Genomic DNA, 23,595 nt, shown 5'->3' with positions numbered 1-23,595 from the left:
TGGTGGATAATAGTATAATGCTACCACCTTCATAAAGGAAGAAATCTTATTAGAAAATAGGACTTCCACTATTACATTTTTTTCAATGGCTAACACATATCTAGGACTTTTCTTATACTGGTAACTGAAACACCATGTCTATCTGTATTATTCTATATCTGGAAACACAGAAGATGCCATTCACATCCTAACATGAACAACATACTCTGCCTTCTTTCCAACAAAATTAAGCCATTTGTGTCCCTGTGATATAATTGGTAGTGGCTAATGGAGTTCTGAACTGAAAGCCAGCAAAGAGTTTGCCAGTAATAAGTGCAAAAACATTCCATAATTGCAGTTGCTTAGCTGTATCCAACAGCTCATTGTTTTCTGGAAGCCCAAGTTGGCACTCTTCATAATGGCATCATCTCTTTTATCCTCAACTAAAGTCAAAGATGCTAACACATCATTAAGAGTTAGCTTCACTGGTCTTTTGAACTACTTATAAAACCAGACTAGGCAGCATCAGAAGACTGTATAAGTAATGCTGAATCCACCCATAATTTCCATCCAAGCGTAAAAACGGATTGTTCTATTTCTGGAGAGCTCTGAAGCTTACATTTTCATTTGCCTGGCAATTATTATTTTTATTTATTAGATGTATTAATTGATTGTTACCCAGAGATCTCCAAGTGATCACAATGCGGTAGAACCTCACTATACTTTATAACCTCGCTACAACACAGCCTGCTGTACCGCAGATTTGGATATACTGCAGGTATGAGTACAATAATGTACATAGCACTGTGGTTTTCATTATAATGTGGAACCCCTATAATACGGGTATATATTTTATTTATTTATTTATTGTTATGCTTGTATACCGCCCCATAGCCAAAGTTCTCTGGGCGGTTTACAGTAACTAAAAACATATACAATTTAAAAATACATCTTTTAAAAAACAATTTAAAACACAATTTTAAAATTCAAAACAATATAAAACACATGCTAAAATGCCTGGGAGAAGAGGAAAGTCTTGACCTGGCACCGAAAGGATAACAGTGTTGGCGCCAGGTGCACCTCGTCTGCCAGATCATTCCATAATTTGGGGGCCACCACTGAGAAGGCCCTCTCCCTTGTTGCCACCCTCCGAGCTTCCATTGGAGTAGGCACCCGGAGGAGGGCCTTTGATCTTGAACGTAGTGTACGGGTGGGTTTGTATCGGGAGAGGCGTTCCATCAGGTATTGTGGTCCCAAGCCGTGTAAGGCTTTATAGGTCAAAACCAGCACCTTCAATTGAGCTTGGAAACATACAGGCAGCCAGTGCAAGCGGGCCAGAATCGGTTTTATATGTTCGGACCATCTGGTCCCAGTTACCAATCTGGCCACTTCATTTTGTGCAAGCTGCAGTTTCCGAACCGTCTTCAAAGGCAGCCCCACGTAGAGTGCATTGCAGTAATCTAATTTAGAGGTTACCAGAGCATGGACAACTGAAGCCAGGTTATCCCTGTCCAGATAGGGACGTAGTTGGGCCACCAACCGAAGTTGGTAGAAGGCACTCCGTGCCACCGAGGCTACCTGAGCCTCAAGTGATAGAGATGGTTCTAGGAGGACCCCCAAGCATCCACCATCTGGTCAGAAGAACCACCCACTAGCAGTATCTCAGTCTTGTCTGGATTGAGCCTCAGTTTATTAGCCCTCATCCAGTCCATTGTCACAGCCAGGCACCGGTTCAGCAAATTGACAGCCTCACCTGAAGAAGATGAAAAGGAGAAATAGAACTGCGTGTCATCAGCATACTGATGGAAACGCACTCCAAAGCTCCGCATGACCGCACCCATGACCGAGCAATGTTCCCCAAGCACCACGTTCTGGAGGCGACCTGCCAAGTAGGAGCGGAACCACTGCAATGCAGTACCTCCCACTCCCAACTCAGCCAGTCTCCCCAGAAGGATACCATTGTCAATGGTATCGAAAGCTGCTGAGAGATCAAGGAGAATCAACAGAGTCACACTCCCACTGTCTCTCTCCCGACAAAGATCATCATACAGGGCGACCAAGGCTGTTTCTGTGCCAAAACCAGGCCTGAAACCCGACTGAAATGGATCCAGATAATCGGTCTCATCCAAGAGTGTCTGGAGCTGGCCTGCCACCACTCGTTCAAGGACCTTGCCCAGGAATGGAACATTTGCTACCAGCCTGTAATTATTAAGATTTTCTGGGTCCAGGGAGGGTCTCTTCAGGAGTGGTCTCACTACCGCCTCTTTCAGGCAGCCAGGGACCACCCCCTCTCACAGAGAGGCATTAATCATTTCCCTGGCCCAGCCGGCTGTTCCATCCCTGCTATATATTGTCCCCCAACCTCCATGTTATGAGGTTCTACAGTATATACCATAAAAACTATACCATACTATACCATTGTTGTTGTTATAGGCCTTCAAGTCGATTACGACTTATGGCGACCCTGTGAATCTTTTGGATATATTCATAAGGTTTTCATGGTAAGAGGTATTCAGAGGTGGTTTACCGTTGCCTTCCTCCAAGCCTATGGCACCTGGTATTCCCAGAAGGTCTCCCATCCAAGTACTAATCAGTCCTGACCCTACTTAGCTTATGAGATCAGACAAGATCGGGCATGTTGAGGGTAGTACGGCCGTAGGCATAAACACATAATAATGAAACAACCACACACACCCATACAGCCACAGAAAGCTTTGGCAGCACACTAATACAACAATATAATATCAGTCTATCAAATGCCTAGGGAAAAGTTAAGTCTTTACCTGGGGCTGAAAATATGTCAATGAAAGCACCAGGTGGATCTCACTGGGAAGCACATTCCACAGATGGGGAGCCACAATTGAAAAGGTCGTCTCCTTGTCACCACCCACTGAGCCTCCCTTAAGGGAGGGACTTGGAGAAGGGCCTCAGAAGAAGATCTAAAGGTCTAGGTAGGTCCATATAGGATTCTTAAAGAAAACTTACAAGCCTTGCATCTGATATGGTCTACATGATACTAGAGAAGCTCAAATTCATGTGTTCTTTTTAACATGGAAACAGCATTACATGCAGCAATTGTGTAATAAACATCTTTGGCAGCAATTTGACTCCTGGTGGACAAACCTAGGATTAAAGTCAGAGCGCACTGCCTGCCAGTTCTCTTTTGTTTCTTTTCTTCCCTCCTTTACTCTGCCACTTAGTGCTGCCTCATTAATCAGAAAGCAAGACTCTTGTGAAAGGAGGGGGTCAAGTGAAGGGCTTAGAGAACTAGATTGAGCAAAGCATTGTGCAAGCCATAGATACAGCATGAGCTGTGTTCTATACAGAATGATAATTAGACAAATAAGATAAGCAGAGGTCGGGACGGGACAAAAGAGGGTACAAAGCAAACAAGAGTGTTTGTTGACACATTTTCTATGCGCTGCTCCATATGAGACTTCAGAGGTGAAGCAAGATGTTTGATTTTAAAGAGAAGCCCATAGCTAACTTCATTACCAGAATGAGCAGGGGTTGCAGTTTCAGCTGAACCACACGCTCAGCCTGCATTCAGAGGGGCTGCAACTCAGAGGCAGAGCACATGCCTTGTATACAAAACATCCCAGTTTCAATTTCCCCCATCACAAGTTAAGAAAGGACCTCAAGTAGCAGCGCTGGGACACACCCGTCTTTGCCTGAAAACTTGCTGTGTTGCTGCCCATCAGAGTAGACAGTACTGGGCTAGGTAGACTAATGGTCTGATGCAGTATACAACAGGTGCATATGGCATTTCATAGGGAAGGGCAGAGGTTTGGTGGTAGGGCACATGCTGTCCATGCAGACAGTCTCAGCTTCAGTCCCTGTCATCTCTAATTAAAAGGATCTCACCCTGGAGAGCTGATATTAGAGTAGGCAATGGTGGGCTGGATACACCAATGGTCTGACTTGGTATAAGACGACCTTATATATTCAGTTTCATCTGATCTTGAGAAGGTCCTCTCCTTCTCACCACCCACTGAGCCTCCCTTAGGGGAGGGACTTGGAGAAGGGCCTCAGAAGAAGATCTAAGGGTCTAGGTAGGTTCATATAGGATTCTTAAAGAAAACTTACAAGGCTTGCATCTGATATGGTCTACATGGTACAAGCTCTTTTCTTCACACTTGGGCAGTGGGTGTTTTATCCACTTGTGTGATGCCAACTGCACTGAAACAAATGAAAATGGCACAGCCAGAAGCACTATATTATAGGCAGGAGTTTAGAAACAACCGAGCAGAGGCATGGCTGGGAGCCACAATCCTTGTAAGGATTTTATTTAGCTGGCAAGCAAGATCTTCCTCTTGGCCAGGCTACTCCTAATTCCTGTGAACAGTTCATCTCTCCTGGGCAGCCATTTATTCAACATACGTTCCAGTGGTTCTGAAAAGCAGGCAGAGCTGAGGTGCACTAATTACATCTTCAGCAGCACATAACAAGCATGTCATCTCATTGCAACTACTATATTGCACACATGAATCCTCAAGTAGCATCCCAGCTGTTATGCTTGGAAGCTCTGTGGTTATACAATGAAATCCCCCCCCCAGCCAAAGCTACTGTAGTGCATTCATTTCCTTCCTCTGTATGCAGTCAAGTCTGAGGTCTCCATTCTTCAGGATATCTTACTCTCTTCTTCCCTTCTAACGATTAGCAACAAGCTTTTGCTTTTGGGAGGGTGGATGACCCATATGGTTTACACACAAAAAACTCCTTAATGCTGGAACCAGGTTATCTCTTGAGCAATTGCCATTGTCTGAATTATCTTGCTGCATTGATCAACTAGTTCACTGCAGATTTAGCCAATGAATATAGGGAGACCAGAATGGAACAGCAGATGGAGTGTTCAAATTTCTATGGAAAAGCTGGTTCAGATATCTAGAGTGTGCAATCTACGCAATCTGTTCTGTGGAAGTGTTTACATGGAGAACATGTGTGGCCTGGCTCTCTACTGAGACAGCTGTGGCTATCCAGAAGCAATTTTAATCACTGGGGCAGCTGAAAAATATGCCCTTATCTCTGCTGTTAGTCGGTTTTCTTCTTATTTGCACGTATCTTATTTACCACACATCCTTTTTTTTAAGGAGGAAGTAATAACACTGCTATTGTACTACTTCATCAAATTTTTCTTATTCACTTAGAATCTTGGATCAAAGCAAAGTATATTTCTTTTAGAGGTTGTTGATCATTTGAAAAATGTCTACTCTGCATAGACTCAGCCCTGTGTAGCAGAGGCAGTTCAACTACATTCCCTGTCCCAACTTCTCAAAATCCAATCTGTGGATTTTTATTTAAGTATCCTAAGTATTCTATCATGCTTTAACTTGGATTCCTGCATTGAGCGGGGGGTTGGACTAGATGGCCTTATAGATCTCTTCCAACTCTACTGTTCTATGATTCTATGATCTTTCATGCTTCCGTTGTATTAGGTTATTTTTTCATTGTGTTGCCAGCCCCTCAAGTGTTCTACGAACACATACACTTACCCACAATGTTACAGAGCACAAGGATTGTAAAGACTGCTTTTTTCACTGTGAGGAAGACACCTTGACAGGGGAAGCATAGCACCCATAAAACAGAACCACCCCTTTTAACCCTTTTATATCAAGGCATATGCTCTTATCTTCTTCTGTTCCACAGAATAATCTACAAGGGAAAGTCCATAGTATGCTCCTGGAGCATATGCTAGGCTTCCAGTTTCCCATCTCCAGTGTCTCCAGTTAAAAAGCTCTCCAGAAGGAAGGGCTAAAAATGTCCTCTATCCAAAGCCTTGCAGAACTGCTTCCAACCCAAGCAGACAATAGATATGTGCAAACATTTAGTAAATGTGCTGAGGGAAGGGATCAGGATCATGAGTGCTGTCCCTGTCCCCAATCTCCATTCAGTCATCCAAAGCTCACAGACATAGAAGACAGGGTCTCTAATTCCACCACCTAGATGAGTAGGCCTTATATGTCTACTACATATAGTTTCTATTCAGATCTTGGGATAAATTAATGGAAGCTGGGAATAGGGACAAGGAGCTTGATCTCATTTCTCTCTCCCTGCCCTCCATATTCAATGCATTCTGCACAGGAACAATTCTGGACTTGATGGACCAGACAGCTGTTTTTTTTTTTAAGTCTCTTTCTATAAAAGCCAGTTCCTCAAGATCCATCATATTCTGATACAGGGGTAGCCAACCTGATGCCGTCCAGGTGCTGTGGACTACAATTCACATTGTCCCTGACCATTGGTCATGCTGGCTGGGCGGATGGGAGTTATAGCCCATACCATCTGGAGGGCATCATGTTAGCTGTCCCTGATTCTAGTATGACCACAAAAAACAACTCAGGGCAGGACTATGCAGATGAAGAGGAGGAGCTATGCAGAGAAGTGGCACGTTCTCAGTGAGTCCTACTGAGACCTATTGGACAAAGTAAACAGGCTACATTCTGGGGAACCTGTGGGAGGGGGCAAATGTACGCCTCACTCCACTTATTGCAACAGGCATGCACTGGTGAATGTGGCAGCAAACTGTGATCTTATCACAGAACTTGGCCAGCTTTTTTTTAAGTAGATGTGCTGCATATACTGTGGATGCTTTATTTACCTGAACTCTGGGAAACAGAAAAAGGATAATGTTTTTGTTGTGTTTTTCACCACAAGAACATTGCCACTGTGAGGGGGGGAGGGGGGGAAATCACCAAGAATAAATTTTGCTTTTCAAGTGTGTCCTGGAGAGCGCAATATAAAAAATAATTTAGGACCAACCGTGTAATTATGTGCATTTATTCTAACCTTCCATTACTGGAGATAACAATATGAATAGTAAAATGTGAACTTTAACAATCTTGTAATTATAGCCACTGAACCGTACATTATTGAAAGAATTGTGCACAATCCAAATGCAAAAGAATCAACTGGGTATGTAAACAGAAATGAAACTAAAATAATCAAGTGATGAAGAAATAATGTGCAGCACTAAATAGCTTCTCAGCATCTTTTATTGCTGTGTTTTCATTTTCTAAACAAACACTTCATTTCTTTTTATCATTTTTTGCTACACACCCCACAATTATGGACTTTTTTCTAGGGGTTATAAGTAGCCCTATGAAAATATATTGATGGCTGCTGGTTCCTATTCAGAATCTTGCCTGGTTTATATCCAAATATACTAGCAGCACAATCTGATACATATTTATTCAGAACCCAGTACAGCTGGTATTTAGTCCCTTGTAAGCCTCCGTGGCGCAGGATCCTCCGTGGCGCAGAGTGGTAAGCAGTGGTAACGCAGCCGAAGCTCTGCTCATGGCCAGAGTTCAATTCCAACGGAAGGAGGAAGTCACCTGGTTGGCCACTGTGAGAACAGGATGCTGGACTAGATGGGCCACTGGCCTGATCCAGCAGGCTCTTCTTATGTTCTTATGAATCTCCGGTAAAAGGGGTCGAGGTCCACTCAGCCTTCCATCCATCCGCGGTCGGTAAAATGAGTACCCGGCATATGCTGGGGGGTAAAGAAAGGCCGGGGACGGAACTAGCAATCCCACCCCATATATATGGTCTGCCTAGTAAACGTCGCAAGACGTCACCCTAAGAGTCGGAAACGACTCGCACTACAAGTGCGGGGACACCTTTACCTTTTTTTAAGCAAGTTTAGAGTTGCAGTCTACAACCTTTGGGAGACTCAGACCTTTGAAGTGTTGGACCAAATTAAGCCAACTGAGCTTTTTTATTATTTGTTTGCTGGCATCATTAGTTACATGGTTATAAAGTTAAAGCTCTTTTACTTTTAAGCTAAAGATGCTAGCATACTTTAAGAGATGTGAAACAGAGCAAGAGCTAATACTCAGAACCTCTGGCAAACAGTGGATCATCATCATCATCATAAAACCACCAGGAAGGGCCTTTTAAAATTCATTTCCAGTTTTTAAAAGGGTAACAGGTTAAATTCCCTGGAGCAATGTCTTCACTGGATCCATTGGCTCTCCTGTGAGTCTAGGAAAATAATTGCTTCAGAGTAAGGGCTATTTGTAGAACCAGCCAAGAGGTTGTTGCAGAAACTGTGAAGAGTTTCTGGATCTCAGAGATGTGGCAGAGGAGAACTCACAGGGCGCAGAAGATTCTTCAGCTGAGACAGGTTTGAGAATGGAGAAGTGGCTAGGAATAGTTTCAGACAGGGTTACAAGAAGGATTGCCAAACAGGGAGAAGCAGTCAAAAGTGAGCCTTCATTCTTAGACCTGTCTCCTTGGAGGGTGAACCCCTAACAGAATGGGCCCAACATGATCAAAGCTATCATGGGGCTGACTTGACCCACCAGCCATTTTCTGGCAGCACGGACAAGGTACAACCATTTCCTAAAAGCCTCCCTGTACCTGACAACACAATTTCTTTGGAAAAATGTGTAATTCTGTTAGAATACTACCTCAACCAAAACAAAGAGCAGCCTTGGTGAAGGCTGAGGTGGAGCATTGTATATTAGCCAGGATATTATCCCGTGTACTTTCATTAGTTATTGCTGCATTGTGCTCCCTCAACACACTGTGAACCAATACCAAATCCTAGCAAAGCATTCTACATTCTTTAACATGGTAGGGCTTGCTCTGCAGTTGAAGGAAATATCACTGCTTCCTCTGACGACTATTAATGGCCTTCTTATCCTCCATAATAATGCTTTCATAGGAAGGATGGTTTTTACAAAAGGGAAATAAAAGATGCATGTCCATAATCTGAAGGCACAGGATGCTGTCGCATTGTTAAAGTGAAGGCGGTCTAAGCCTTATCAATGACCACTCAGCAAACTCACCAGGAGACTCATGGAAGAGCCAAACTAGACATGGTCAGAGAAACATGAATTACATCAACCTCTACTGAGCCAGTTGTGTGCTGACACTGCCAGGTGTTCAATTTTGCTTTTGGCATGCCCTTGCAAATTGACCCTAGATGAGAGTTTTCATTCACAAGCCAACTTTAAGAGCCCCCTATCCCTTCCCAACATTTCTCTCCCCAATCTCTTTCCTTAAGGGTGCAGTTGTGCCATCAGCTGTATATGGGCAAGTCCTGCTGTTAACTAGCCTGTTGAATTAGAAAAAGTTCAGATTTGCACCCAAAGGCATTAACAGCCAGAGCTCATTCCAATTTGGAATAAAAACATTACTCCAGGACCAAGGTTAGTGAATTTGTGCATCATTAGAATAAAAGGTGATAAAATTATTGTGCACACTCTTAGTGCTGTCAGTGAATGCTATAAATAAGCAAGTGGCAGGGCCTTGCCTCAAGGAGCTTACAATCTAAATTGTGACTGTGCTGTAGTGGAGGAGAGAAACGAGGGAGGGAAGAGAGAGGTCACGAATAGCGGGAAGGAAGGAGTGCAAGCAAATGCAGCTACAGAGACTTAAAACTTTTTTTTCCAGTTGGAATTGAGGACTAAGGAGCTGAGCCACACTACATATCTAAGCAGAAATTAAGCAGAGAGAAAGAGAGGGAGGGCTGGGCCAGGCAAGGCAAGGCAAGGCAAGGGGTGTGTGCAAAGGAACAGATAAGACAAAGGCATCTCAGTAGGCACTTTACAAATCTGTGCTGAAATCACAGATTTGCTGGGTGGAGGTTAAGCAAATAGCAATACCCTTCCCCAAGCTCCTGATTACATTGGTAGATAAACAAATTTGGATTAAGAGAGAACCTGAGATGTCAGTGTGCTTCAAAAGCTGAATGTTTTACTCAGTACATTTTCCATTAGCAGGATTGTTCCTAGCACTCTCTTGTATTTTCTTCACTGACTTCCCTTGCAGGGGTGTCAATGACAGAATTGAAGGTGCAGATAACAGCCTGCTGAAATCAGGCTAATCTGTAGAGTTGCAAAACGCAACTCCAGTTACATCCAACACTATTATTCTCCAGTTACATCCAACACTATTATTGTGCAATTTTCTGCGTAGAAACATAAAAATAAAGATCTCCTGTCTCCATTCTTTCACCTTCCCGCAAATCAGACAGGTAGACAAGTGGATTTTCAACAGGAAAAAGTTCCAGAAGCCCAGCCTTTCATAATGACTAAGAATCAGGCTTTATTTTTTATAAGAACACAGCAGAACCTGATGTTTCATAGAGAAAAAAACACCCTGGTATAAATTGTCGTGATGTCATAAAAGTGTGTGGAATTTACATAGATGTAAGTAGCTTGTGATTTGACCCACAGCTAGAGATGTAAAAGTTCCGGAAGCATTGAAGCCATGGCAAAAAACCTTTTTTTCCCCCAGTTTTTTTCTTGAAAAAATGGAATTTTTTGGAAAAATTGAAAAATGCAATATTAGCACTTTTTACAGATTGAAAGTCACTTTGTTACTTCAGGAACATCAAATGTAATTATCTACATGTTGGTTTGGCATAAAGTTATCACATTTGATATATTAAAAGTACATTTTATTCAAACAATTATTACAAATTGAATTTACTTTTTAAAATTTTACTTTTTTTGGTAAATGGATCTACAAGATCCTGAACTGTAAGGAACACCTGAACTGTAAGGAACCTCTTTCGTTTTGCCAGTTTATGAGGAGCAGGTAAAAAACAATTAAAAAAAACCAGAAGAAGCCATCAACATTAATAACAAAGAAAATTATTTATGTCTCCGCTAGTCCTCCACAGTGTCAAGCAGACATAAAGCATCCATTCCCATAAAAAGAACTCAGAAAAAGGGGCTGACCAAGATTCAGTGAAACATCTTATTCATCATGCTAAAATAAAACATTCCATAATCCATTTTTTCTTCCTTGTTTTCAATTTTTCCAATTTTTCAGAAAAAAACACACAAAAAAGTCTTCGGGGAAAAACGGGGGGAAACTGGGTTTTCCCCAAATTTTTCTGTTTTTTCCCCCAGGCCTTCACATCTCTACCCACACCCTTCCTGTTCTGTAGATTCATTGCAAATATAATACATAAAAGTGTTACTTGTCTGATTCCAGAGCACTGTATTTAAGAAACAACAGACAAGACAACCAGGCATAGGCCAGTTATATCTATCTGTTTGTTAAGCATCCATTGCATACACACTTTCAAACACAACCTCCTGAGTCTCATGACTTTGGGATTTTCCTTTCCCTCCAGTTTTATTTGCAATTCTTGAATTTTGTCGCAGAGATTCTGCTTTGTACACCAGTGGCATTCACTATGGCTTCTACTTCACTGTGGCTGCAGACGCAGCCATATATGGTGGTTTATTTATTTATTTATTGCATTTCTATTCCACCTTTCCTCCAAGGAGCTCAAGGTGGTGTTAGTGGCTTTCCCCTCACCATTGGATCCTCACAACAATCCTGTGAGGTAAGTTAGGCCAAGAGGCAGTGACAGGCCTAAGGTCACCCAGTTAACTTCATCATTTCTTGGTTGCAAGTAAAAGCACAGTACATTTGTTTTGTTGTTGTTGTTATGTGCCTTCAAGTTGATTATGACTTATGGCGACCTATGAATCAGCAACCTCCAAGAGCATCTGTTATAAACCACCCTGAGTACATTTGTAGTGGCTGCAATTTGGTAAATGGAATTCTTCTGCAGTGGCATAATGGAATACTGTACATGTGTAACTCCTATGAATTATTGGCTTGGCCCAGTGGATGAGAAAGCCTTGAGGAAAGGGGCTATGCATTATTATTATTATTATAACCATCATCATCATTATTTATTACCTGCCCTTCATCTAAAGGTTGCAGAGTGGGTTACAACAATTTTAAAATACATTAAAAACAGTTTTAAAAGTACTTGTGAGTTTTTGTTCAGAAAGAGAGCTGGAGAGGAATGAAGCCATTAATGCCATGGAGCAAAAATTAGGTCCTTGTCACCTTGAATTAGGTAATAGGATTTTAATTTATGTGTGTAGGAGGGAATGGAAGAGTAAATACCTTTTAGTAGCTTTATGTATTTGTATCCAGCTTGTATTTCATTTGTGGAAACCCTTGATCTTCCTATCTTGGACTTCTCTGCAAGCAACTCCTGCACTGCTGCCTTGTTGGCTTTGGGAATTTATATCCTGCATATATATGTTATATTTTGCTGGGGACAGTATTATTTTTGCTATATTTGCTACCTGATTTAATCTTGCAAAATTTTACAAATTGTAATTGCATTATTTATGTAAAAAGTAGCCCCACAGAACTCAAGAGACTGGTACCCATGCAGTGGCTGGGGAGAGTTGCCCCTCTTGTCTCCAATCCATTGTGGGAAATAAAGAGAAGTGGGCTTGGGGGAGGGACACACTGGCTATCTTTGCATTCCATAAGCAGAGCATGCGGTTGCTGCCTTCTTTGGTCTGGATCCAATCTCTGAAATTGCCTCTGTGGAAGGTGGGATGCTATTATTTGACTCTTGCCTTCTGGAAGCTGTGCCACTCTGGACTCAAGATGTTCTTCATCAGGTCAAACTCAGGTTCACCTCCCTAACCACCATGTAGTAGTAGTAGTAGTAGTCGTCGTCGTCATAGTAGTAGTAGTAGTAGTAGTAGTCATAGTAGTAGTAGTAGTCGTCATCATCGTCGTAGTAATAGTAGTAGCAATACTACTGCTGCTGCTGCTGCTGCTGCTGCTACTACTACTACTACTAATAATAATAATATACTGTTTAATACTAATACAAGCAGTTTATAAAAATAAAAATACTATATAACTAACAATTAAATGGAAAAAACTACAATGCAGCATAATACACAATTGCAATACAGTAAAATATACAAAACAATAACATCTTCCAAAAGCAAAAACATAGCAGCACTTTTTGAAAATGACTTTTTGACTCACAGTATGCAAATCCTCCCACTAACACATACACATAATACCCAGATTATGTCTTACATCTACACAAATCCACTACTCAAAATCCACTAATTCCATTCTACTCCCGCACTTCACAAATATCCATAAACATCAAACCTGTCCTCCACTGTCTCCCACTCAGTCTTCAACCACTATCACATCAAGTTTCTGAAGGATATGCACAGAGCTCAGTAAGTATATGATGAAAACCAGTAGCAACTGTTGGGGAGGCATGAGGGGGCACCCAATTGTTCTTCTGATTTCCAACATTGTGGCTCATCACTGCCACTGACTGAGAGAGCTGAGGTGTGGGCAGCTTGGTGTGGTGCAGCATGGGATGGCAGAAATGTTGGATTGGCTCCACCACATGCTGCACCACACTGAGGTCCCCACACCTTTCCATCCTCCCTCTTGGTCAGCAGCCACGAACCACAGTGTTGGGAATCTGGGAGAGCAACAGAGCCCCACTAGTCACTCCTGATGAAAACGATCTTCTACATCCGTGGTTTCCAAACTTTCTTTCCCCATGGTCCATTTGAAAATTCCTATTAGTCTTGGTAGACCCCTTAATGATTTTCCTACCTGTTGTAGCAATAGTAATGCACTGGGCTAGATGCTGCATGATTTTTAATTGTATTTTTATTGCTTCTTTTGTTTCTTATATTGTATCTCATTGTATTACAATTTGTATTCCACAGAAGTCAAATGGCAATAGAATAAAATACAATATAAGAAATAAAAGAAGCCGCAAAACTAGAACGATCAATCAATTTTGATATTTTAATGCAGACAAGCTGTGGACTACCTGAATGAAGCTCACAGACCACCAGTGGTCCAAGGACCACAGTTTGGGAACCCCTGTTGTACGATTCTAAGCATAAGATTGAAATTTGTCACCCCATGAAGGGACAAAGGGTTGTGTGAATTCTTACAATCCTTTGATCAATGTTAGGATTTTTACTTAATGTGAGACTATGCTGCTCCCCTACTGATGCTGACCAAACATCCTGACTACTCATGTGCTTCTAAAGATCCCATTCTAAATAAATACTGTGTACTACACTAAACTGTTGTGCTGAAGTATGGCATCAATTATATTTTATAATCTCTCAGGCCTATGATCTTCCAAAAATCACCTTGAACATTAACACCTGATCTCAGTCATTTTTTCATATTTTATTTTTCATATTTTCATAAACAACATTCAACAAGCTAAGGCATTATAAAAGGAAACAGAAATAGAATTTCACACTTATAGGTTACAGCTCTGGAACAAAATGTGGGGGAGGAAATCCAGAGTACCCAAACTAAGTCAAAGCTATTTGTGTTTTTTTCACAGGCTACCTAGGAGAACTAGGTCCAAGTCATTATGGGGGAATTCCTTGTCACCAGCAGATCATCCGAGGCCCAAGGCTCTAGTCTGTCTTCTTTTTCACAAATTCCAAATAAAAGCATATTGGTTTGATATGCTTGTATTGCAGTCTTCTTGTTGTGCCAAACCGCATATGCCTTGGTCATTTTTAAAGGACTGGCAGGAGTGGTTGCATTAAGGCACCTTTGTGCAGGAATTATACACTCCTTTCCAGCCATTGATTAATATAAAGGAGAGAGAGAGAGACCAGCGTCCCTAATGTCAAAGGCAATTAAAAATAAGCCAGGTGCAAAGCCATTAACCAGAAAATGAAAATAGGAAAAGAATAGGGGAGTATTTGTCTTTCTCCAGCATGCCCAAATATGAGCTTTAATAAGGCATATAAATTACAACCTTGGTAATTTTAATCAGCCAATAAATAACGGAACAAATAAAATCCCTTGCTTTGGCTCTATTCCCATCTGCACAAATAAAACATATAATTAAAGTTGCGCACACAACACAGTTGATTTTAAAGCACAGGAAATTTGTTTGCTTGGTACTGTAACATTTCCCACTATACAAGGAATATGCTAAACACAGTTCTCAGAGTGGGGGAAGTAGGTTTTTTAAAATCTTTTTAAAACTCTCGCCTGGATGTGCATGCTTACACAGGAAGATGTGCACACAAGTGACACTGAATCATTGTGATAGCCTTTGGCTACCGCATTTCTCGAGGGCCCACAGCAATTGCCTTTTGTTCTGGCACATTATTATGGTTGGGTGCCAGAACACTAGAGAGTGAGTGACATAGCTCAATTTTTTCCTTCTCCCCATGGCCACTGATATGTGGCCCCCCACAGGCTGTCCATGAGGGAACGCAGCCCTCAGGCTGAACAAGCTTCATCCGAAGCCTAGGTGGTAAACCTGTATCTGGCTTGTATCATTTCAGATGGAAGTGTGGGAGGGCTTCACATTATTGAATGCTACTTCACCCCACCCCCTATCTGAAGTGGTACAGCTCTGACAGAGGTGACTTATGAGTGTAGGAAGCTGCCTTACATTGAATTGGTCCATCTAGCTCAATATTATCTACACTAACTGGCAGTGGCTCTTCAGTATTTCAGGCAGGTTGATGGAAGGTGGGTCATCTGGATGACTGAAATATAACAAATTATGAAAGATATTTCTACACACCATCAAACTCATGCTGACAACCTGTAGCATATAGTACTTGCTGACAATCTCCTACAGTAAAACGCTTCCAATACATACTATTCCTTTCCACTGACTAAAAAATAAATGTCAAGATGAGAGATGCTTGGCGCTGTATCAACATTTCCCTGTAGCCACAGAACCCATTACTGACACTGATAAACCTCTGCTGGGATAAATTCCTTAGCAGAATATGGGCCAAGTGGCTTCAGTCTGTGATAGATGTAACAGATTTCATATGGTGCTGATTTCCCAAAGCAATCAAAGAAAGAACAATTTTAAAGGGTCATACAACCCTCATGAAAGATGGAATCAAGCTATCCTGTCCTCCTAACTATTTATGAAAGCAGTGAAACAATTTCATGAGGGACTTCTTGTACAGGGATGACTTATTTTTGTGCATCTAAACTGTAAAAAAGTATGTATGTATGCATGGACACAGGCATACATGCTACCATGTCCTTAGGATAGGTGAGAAATCAAGGCAGTTCAAATTCTTTCAAATCAACCCCTCTGTGGTATGTAAACTGCAGCTGCTGCTGAGTGTCTCCTTCTTTGGCCTCAAGGTAAGATCACTGAAGATAGGAGGAAGCAACGGCTGCTGAGACTGATGAGCTGGGGCCAGTGATTCCCATACTGCAGTGGGGAGGCCATCAATAATTAGAGAGGTTTCATCACTTGGGGGCCTCTCTAGAATTACCCAGAGGGAGACAGGGACTGATAAATGGGAGAACTTTTCTGATCAGGGCCGGCTCCAGACATGCCGGGGCCCTTGGTCACCAGCTTCCCCTAGGCCCTGGCACGCATGTGTGCACATACACATATACACGTGAGCACCCAGGGCCAGCCCCAGACATGCTGGAGCCCTTGGGCAAAAGCCTGCCCCAGGCCCCAGCGCTCCCCTTCTGCGATTCATGCATGGTGAGAGCTTCGGGACTCCTCCATTCCCTTGCTTAACTTACCTTGTTCTGCGGTTGCGCATGCAGCGGTGCCCTTAAGAAAGATGGTGGCTGAGGTTTCCCTAAGGAGCTGAAGCCTCTGTCGCCATCTTGGTTCATGGCAGGGATGCGAGCGTGCAGCACGCATGCGTGCCATCAGCCAAGATGGCAGCAGAGGCTTCAGCCCCTTAGGAAAACCTCAGCCGCCATCTTTCTTAAGGGCACCACTGCGTGCGCAACGGCAGAACAAGGTAAGTTAAGAAAGGGAATGGTGGAGCCCCGAAGCTCTTGCCGTGCGATCCGTGGCAGCCATCCTGCCGCAAATCACGGAAGGGGAGCAGAGGGAGGGGCCCTCAGGCCAGTGCCCCACCTGGGGGGCCCCACCTGGGGGGGCCCACCTAGATTCTACCAGGCAGAATTACTTTGGAAGAGAGAGAAGACTTGGTAATTTGCAATGTTTTGATCATTTTAAATAGTAGACCAACACTGATGCAAAACTTTGTCCAATTTTAACAATCTCATGCTGAATAGACTGATAATACAAAAACACTAATTTCCCCTTTGAGATTGAAATTAAAATGCCACACAGACCCAAAGCTAGCAGCTATTTACCCTGAAAACATCACTTTTCTGTAGTGTACTCTGTGGTGTCCTTTGGGGGCATTTTGCATTAGCTGGCATGTAGGATGGAAGCCTATATGGCATACCAATAGAGTTGTTACAAGCTACTGAGACTGAATCTGTCCAAATTTTGACAAAAAAATTGTCAACCAATATGGAAAACTAAATGATGGCCCACAGACTGTAAGCGTTCAATATACATCCCAATTCCAAAGAAAGAGGATCCCAGGGAATGCAGTAATTATCGAACTATTGCCTTAATATCCCATGCAAGTAAAGTAATGCTCAAGATTCTACAACAAAGGCTCTTACCATATATGGGGCGAGAAATGCCAGCCGTCCAAGCTGGATTTAGACAGGGAAGAGGCACCAGAGATCATATCGCAAACATACGTTGGATAACGGAACAGACCAAGGAATTTCAGAAGAAAAATCACCCTGTGCTTTATAGATTACAGCAAAGCCTTTGACTGTGTAGATCATGAAAAACTGTGGAATGCTTTAAAAGAAATGGGGGTGCCACAGCATCTGATTGTCCTGATGTGCAACCTATACTCTGGACAAGAGGCTACTCTAAGGACAGAATATGGAGAAACCGATTGGTTCCCAATAGAACAGGGTGTGAGACTGGGGTGTATTTTATCACCCTATTTGTTTAATCTATATGCAGAACATATCATATGGAAAGCAGGATTGGACCAAGAAGAAGGAGGTGTGAAAATTGGAGTGAGAAACATAAATAATGGCTCATTCACAGTTGATACTAACAGGATTGTCTGTCAGTTGAGCTGTCTGAAAAAGGTGGAATACTTTTGCTGATTTTATGAAATGGTTGTGTACATCACAGGCCCATTTATAGCTGAAAGTACAGCAACTTATCCAAACTCACTTGGAGCAACCCTCCAAACAGGAGGGGGATGCTATGATATTTAAGAATGTCTTGCATACATCTTAGCAGGAACATTCAAATAAACAGAAGGGGGAAGGAATTGCATGCCCTAGAATAGCACTGCATAAGGGCAAAGAATTCTATAAATGCATGCAGGCATTTATTTTCAATTACAGGAACTAATACAAATGTTATACAATTTGCTGCTCCTGACTCTCCCATTGAGGCTAATGCTATTAGTAGAGAGTTATTCCTTAAATACAGGTGGTTATTTAACATGGGGACACATATAAAGATGCTGTTTCAGGTGCATATTAACATTTTATGGAACTACAGCTTTTCCTTTTATTTTAAAGCCCTCTAAATATCTCCCATTTAAATGCTGATTTTGTTCATTCCCTTCAGGGACTCAGTGAAATACATTTTCCTTTGTTTGTTTTATGCATGTACTTCACTGGGGTGACTTAAGGCAGAAAAGAAGACATCAGAAACTAAATAATGAACCGACTACAATCCTCTGATAAGGGAAAAGTGGCCAAGCAGCTAAGAAGGAGGGCTTATGCAGCAGGAAAGAGGAACGGATTCAAATATTTCTTATTCCAGTTCTATAATAAATATAGCTTCTAGCAGGCTACAAATAGTACACATTAAAGCATAAAATGCCCTTAAAGGCTGGGCTACTTTGCTTAACCAGGCTGAGTTTTTCAGTCCTTGGATCCATCATTGGCTGTTGGTATGCTACTGAAGCTAGAAAAAATGTCTTTTTTGTGTACTTATATTTTCGTTTCAGAGTTAGGAAAAATATTTCTCACATGCAGCTGTAGTCACTTTTTTAAAAAGAAAAAAAGTTCAACTAGTTGTGCCAGAATGTGGATCAGGCTGTGCATTTTGAACATATATAATTATGTGCATTTGATCCAACATCCCACTGAAAGCAATCTAAGATGGATTGGCAGCATCAAAGCATATACTAAATCAAATCACTGGCTCATGTAGTTCCGTATTGTCAACATGGGGTAGTCCACATGATGCCCTCCAGTTGTCCTGCTTGGACCTTCCCATGGGTATCCGGTCAGCCACTGTGAGAGCAGGATGCTAGACTTGATGGATCACTGGCCTGATCCAGCAGGGTCTTCTGATATTCTTATGTCAGGGATGGTAGGAGTCGCAGTCCACCAACATCAAGAGGGCATCACACTCTCTACTTCTGGTCAACGCTGACTCAAAGCAGCTTACCAGGGTTTCAGCCAGGAGGCTCTACCCTCCTAGCAAGCAGCTTATATTCCCAGACCTACGTGCAGATCCTAGGGATCGAAGAAGGTATGCACACGGAGGCCTTCTTACACACCAATCTCCTTAGCAGGATATTGGCAAATGATACTTACAGCAGCCCATAGTTGTCTCTTGTCTTCTGGGGCATGATCAGCAGCCTACTCCATCAACTGAAAGATTCCCAGATCTTTTCAGATCAGTGTTAGGCTGATTTATTTTTTTACGTTTCAGTTCCAAAGGTTACAGTAATGCCAGTGTTCTGATGGTTGGAAACTTATTTATTTATTTATTATTTTATGTTATTTATATCCCGCCCTTCCTCCCAGCAGGAGCTCAGGGCAGCAAACAAAAGCCCTAAAACACTTTAAAACTTAATAAAAACAGACTTTAAAATACATTAAAACAAAACAGCATTAAAAACATTTTTTTAAAAAGTTTTCAAAGCATCTTTTTTTAAAAAAAAAGGCTAAAAATATTTTTTTAAAAGGTTTAAAAACATATTAAAAAGCAATTCCAACACAGAAGCAGACTGAGATAAAGTCTCAACTTAAAAGGCTTGTTGAAAGAGGAAGGTCTTCAACAGGCACCAGAAAGATAACAGAGATGGTGCCTGTCTAATATTTAAGGGGAGGAAATTCCACAGGGTAGGTGCCGCCACACTAAAGGTCTGTTTCCTATGTTGTGGAGAATGGAACTCCAGATAAGATGGTATCTGCAGGAAACTTGAAATTCTCAAAACTCAGGTGAAGTTTAATGTTTGGTATTTCAGACATTTTGTATCTGCTCATTGATAGGCCAGACACTCAATACCTTTCCTCCATACTTCGGTCTTTGTTGTCTAACTACCAGGGGTGTAGTCGTCCAGGGTCTCAGGGAATCTTAGACCCTTTATTTTTTCGGGAGCAGAATCCCAGCAAGGTCCCTATGTCTCCTAGGAGACATCCTATGGCATCCTAGGAGCCAGTCAACATGAAAGGGGAGTGTGTTAGCCACTGAGAAGAGTCTTCTAACATGCTTCCTTGTCCTTTCCTGCTGATTGGAGCTAATCAGAGTGAAAGGACATCTGTCAGACACTTCTCAGTAGCTAACACTCTCCCCTTTCATGCTGATTTCATTCTCAACCCAGCAGCAAAAAAAGGGGATGTGTGTCTGTGGCTATCATGAAGGGACCCTGCACTTCTGAATTTGCCACTACACTACTGCTAACTATAAACCATTCGCTCTTTCAAAGAGGGGATTGGAGGGGCATGATGTTGCTAGGATTACAATATAATACCATTAATCATGCATGACTCTTAATGCAGTACAAGAAGGCAGGCCCCTGCCCTGAGGACCTTATAATCTAAATGAGTTCAATGGAAACACAGAGGAAGGGGACGGAACTGGTGGCAAGGGTAATAAAGGGAAGCACAATGTCGTTGTTTCAGATGCATGTGCTTAGGCTTAGATGTAAAGCTAATGATCCTTTGCATGACCATACAATACATTCACTTTAAATTCCAGATGTGGGTAAATTAGCTTATAAATCAAACTGACACTATGAACTGAGAAAAGAAACTCCACTGTTCACATTGTATTTGTGTGATGACAATAAACTCAAGCATGTTAATGAAAGAGAAGCTGTGTCTGTTGGGAGCTTCTTATGACAGCCTTCCCAAATCTCAGGGACTCCCCCACTCTAGCTCTGAGTTACATTCCCTCCCTTAAGACCACTTTAAGCCAAGCTACTGCCTAGTGAAGACTGGTCCATTAAGTTGAATGGGGCACTGGCCCACCAACTGCAATCTGCCCTCAGTGAGCCCCCACCTACCTGCCTTTTTACTGAAAACCAGTCCAGGGTATGCCACTGGTTGTCAGCTTCCTCCTGCTTAGTTTCAGTGTCAGCGGGGAGGAGGACAGGGACAAAACTAGAATTAGTTGGCTCTGCCTGTCATTGGCTTTGGCTCCACCTACTGTTGGCCTCCTTGCCTTCCACCCTAATAGTCCCAATGGGCACTGGGCACCACTGGTGCTACCTATGTTTCACTGAAACTCTGAGATGGGTAGAAGTAACTAGAGTAGCCTTATCATTTTTTCATTTTGGCTTGCAACTTCTTAAGGACATGCTAGGTTCCAAGTTGTAGGCTTTCCCCAAAAAACAGGCATTTGAAAGGCAGGAAGCCTACTGGAACTTCTCTTCCCTTGCCTCACTTCTCTGTCGAGTGCTAGCTCTGTTGAGTAGTTGGACTCACAGTGATGGTGTAATGCCTGCGGGTCTTTGTATGGTGACTCCAACAATGCAGCCTGAAACTCACTTTCAACCACTTTTTTTTGCTGCCAGCTGGTTTCTATGGCCACCAAGCTGGTGGGTGCACTGCAGAAAGATGCATGCCAGCCCCTTGTAATTAACATAATCCACCAATGCTTTCATTTTGTCGTGCTTGACATGAAAGGCAAGGGGTGCTTTTCTGACTAGTGGCTGTCTGGGGCTATATTGATAAGCACTTAACATTACTTAATTGCAGTATTTAGCATTTCAGTCCAGTGACATGACAAACAACTCATACATGTTAATATTCTTTCTCTGCACTCTCTGTTTTGCACAGATGCCTGAGTCCTGGGTCCAACAAAAGCTGTTTACAGGGATGGCCAGCGGGTTTTCTCAGCAGGGGATTAGTGGTGTTTATGATGCCCTTCAAAACATTCAATTGCCGAAACTGAAGCAACTGCAAAGGTCTTTTGACAAATGCAAGAGGAAGAAAGAAGCCACAACAGTCTAAGATTACAGCCCAGCAGGAGTGATGCTCTGTGCATAAGTAGATAAATAATAACCAACACACAATAAAATAATGGATTTCTTTTCCCCATGAATGCATTTTTTGCCTCCTGCGATTGTTCCTTGCTGAACCGAAATTGAAAATAGCTTTTACACACTAAATGATCTTTAGAAAATTGTTTTAGAAGTGCCACAAGGCAATAGTGGGCACCTTCCTAAGCATTTTGGTCACTGATGAGTCACTCCTTGAAACGTCCCTACAGCCATGCTCAGCTGAGCAGGGGCATGGTGTGGGGAAAGACTGCAAAAAGCAGACACCATCAGTCTCACTTTATTTTCTATTTCCAAAGGTCCAGGTAAGGAATAATAAAGCTGGAACAAGTCAGAATTGAGATGCATTATCAGAGATAGAGAAATGGCAGAAGAGAAGTGAAACATCAAAGAAAAGTCCCAGTTAAGAAAAAAGGGAAACCTATAAGGTGACTCACAGATGCTGATACTTAAGTGCATGGAAAATGCAAGCCCACCTTCCCATCAAGCAGTGGGAGTGGACATTTTATGCTCCACAGATAACTCTTTTTGTTTTAGATTCTAATAAATCGTATCTCAAACTAGTTTACCATTTAAGAGAAGTTGGAAAGAAGGAAGGAAGGAAATCAGTTGGAAGGAAGAGATAGAAGTATATAAATCATTTTTATTTATTATTATTTATTGAATTTCTATCCTGCCCTTCCTTCCAGAAGGAGCCCAGAGCAGCAAACAAGGGACAAAACACATCTTAAAAATACAACATCTTCAAAACACCTTTTTAAAAAAAATATTTTAAAAAATCTTAAAAAGCAGTTCCAAAACAGATGTAGAAAAATCAGGTAAATCAGTTGAATTAAATCAGGTGAATTAAAAAAGGGAAAGGGGTAGTGACAAGGAATGGGAGAGAAATTTTAGTCAGTTCACATTTAAAGGCAAGCATACTTAATTTGTACTTTCTGAAACAGTACATGAACCAAAACACAGCGATCCTTCAAAATTCACACTTCTCTGAATTTTTCAATACAGTTCCCCAGCCAAATAATGTCTTACCAAATGCATATACTACTGTAAAGTGTGGCTGTAAATGCATTTATTAGTAAAAATAACATACAAAAATGCATTATATTAGGGGAAATTGCTTTGCAAAAATATGTATATTAGGCAAAAATATGTGCAAACATTTATATATTGGGAGAAATTCACACTAAAATGCTGATGAATTTTCATGAGGACTTGTTTTAACATAATTCACAAACTGATGTGGAAATGTGAAGAACTGAACAATGCTGGAAAAATGGGAAACAGAAAAAAAATAGAACTGATAAATTTGCCAGTCCCTAGTAGAGATACCTACTTAAGAGTCACTAATTCATAGAGTCGCCATAAGTCGTAATCGACTTGAAGCCACATAACAACAACAAGTACAGATACATGCAGATGTGAAGGCATACACAACAGAGAGCAGCAGGGAGGTAACAGAAACTACTCCCAAACCATGGGAAAGGGATACCTTGTCCACTTTATTCCATGGGTTCCAGGCTATGGTCTGACAGCACGTAAGGCCAGCTTCCTGCTGAAGCTAAGCAGGGTCAGGTCTGGTCAGTGCCTGGATGGGAGACCACCTGGGAACCATATGGGTTTCTATCATGAAAAGAAAGGAGGAGTATAAATTAAATAAATAAATAAATATGCAGCAAAAGCCACCACAGTCACACAAGCAGTCAGGGATTAAGAGGAGCATTTTATAAGGTCAAAG

At 41.9% G+C, this 23,595-nt stretch overlaps 1 protein-coding gene and 1 pseudogene across 6 annotated transcripts in view; both read right to left on the bottom strand.

The window, feature by feature from the left end:
• NRXN3 (neurexin 3) overlaps positions 1-23,595 on the bottom strand; it is a 1,913,991-nt gene that overhangs the window by 647,269 nt on the left and 1,243,127 nt on the right. The window lies entirely within an intron of this gene.
• LOC133378560 (5S ribosomal RNA) lies at positions 2,522-2,640 on the bottom strand (annotated as a pseudogene).

This window comes from Rhineura floridana, chromosome 2, assembly GCF_030035675.1.
Source record: "Rhineura floridana isolate rRhiFlo1 chromosome 2, rRhiFlo1.hap2, whole genome shotgun sequence".
NCBI classification, from domain to species: Eukaryota; Metazoa; Chordata; class Lepidosauria; order Squamata; family Rhineuridae; genus Rhineura; species Rhineura floridana.
The sequence above is the reverse complement of the archived record's forward strand: the minus strand, read 5'-3'. Positions and strand labels throughout refer to the sequence as shown.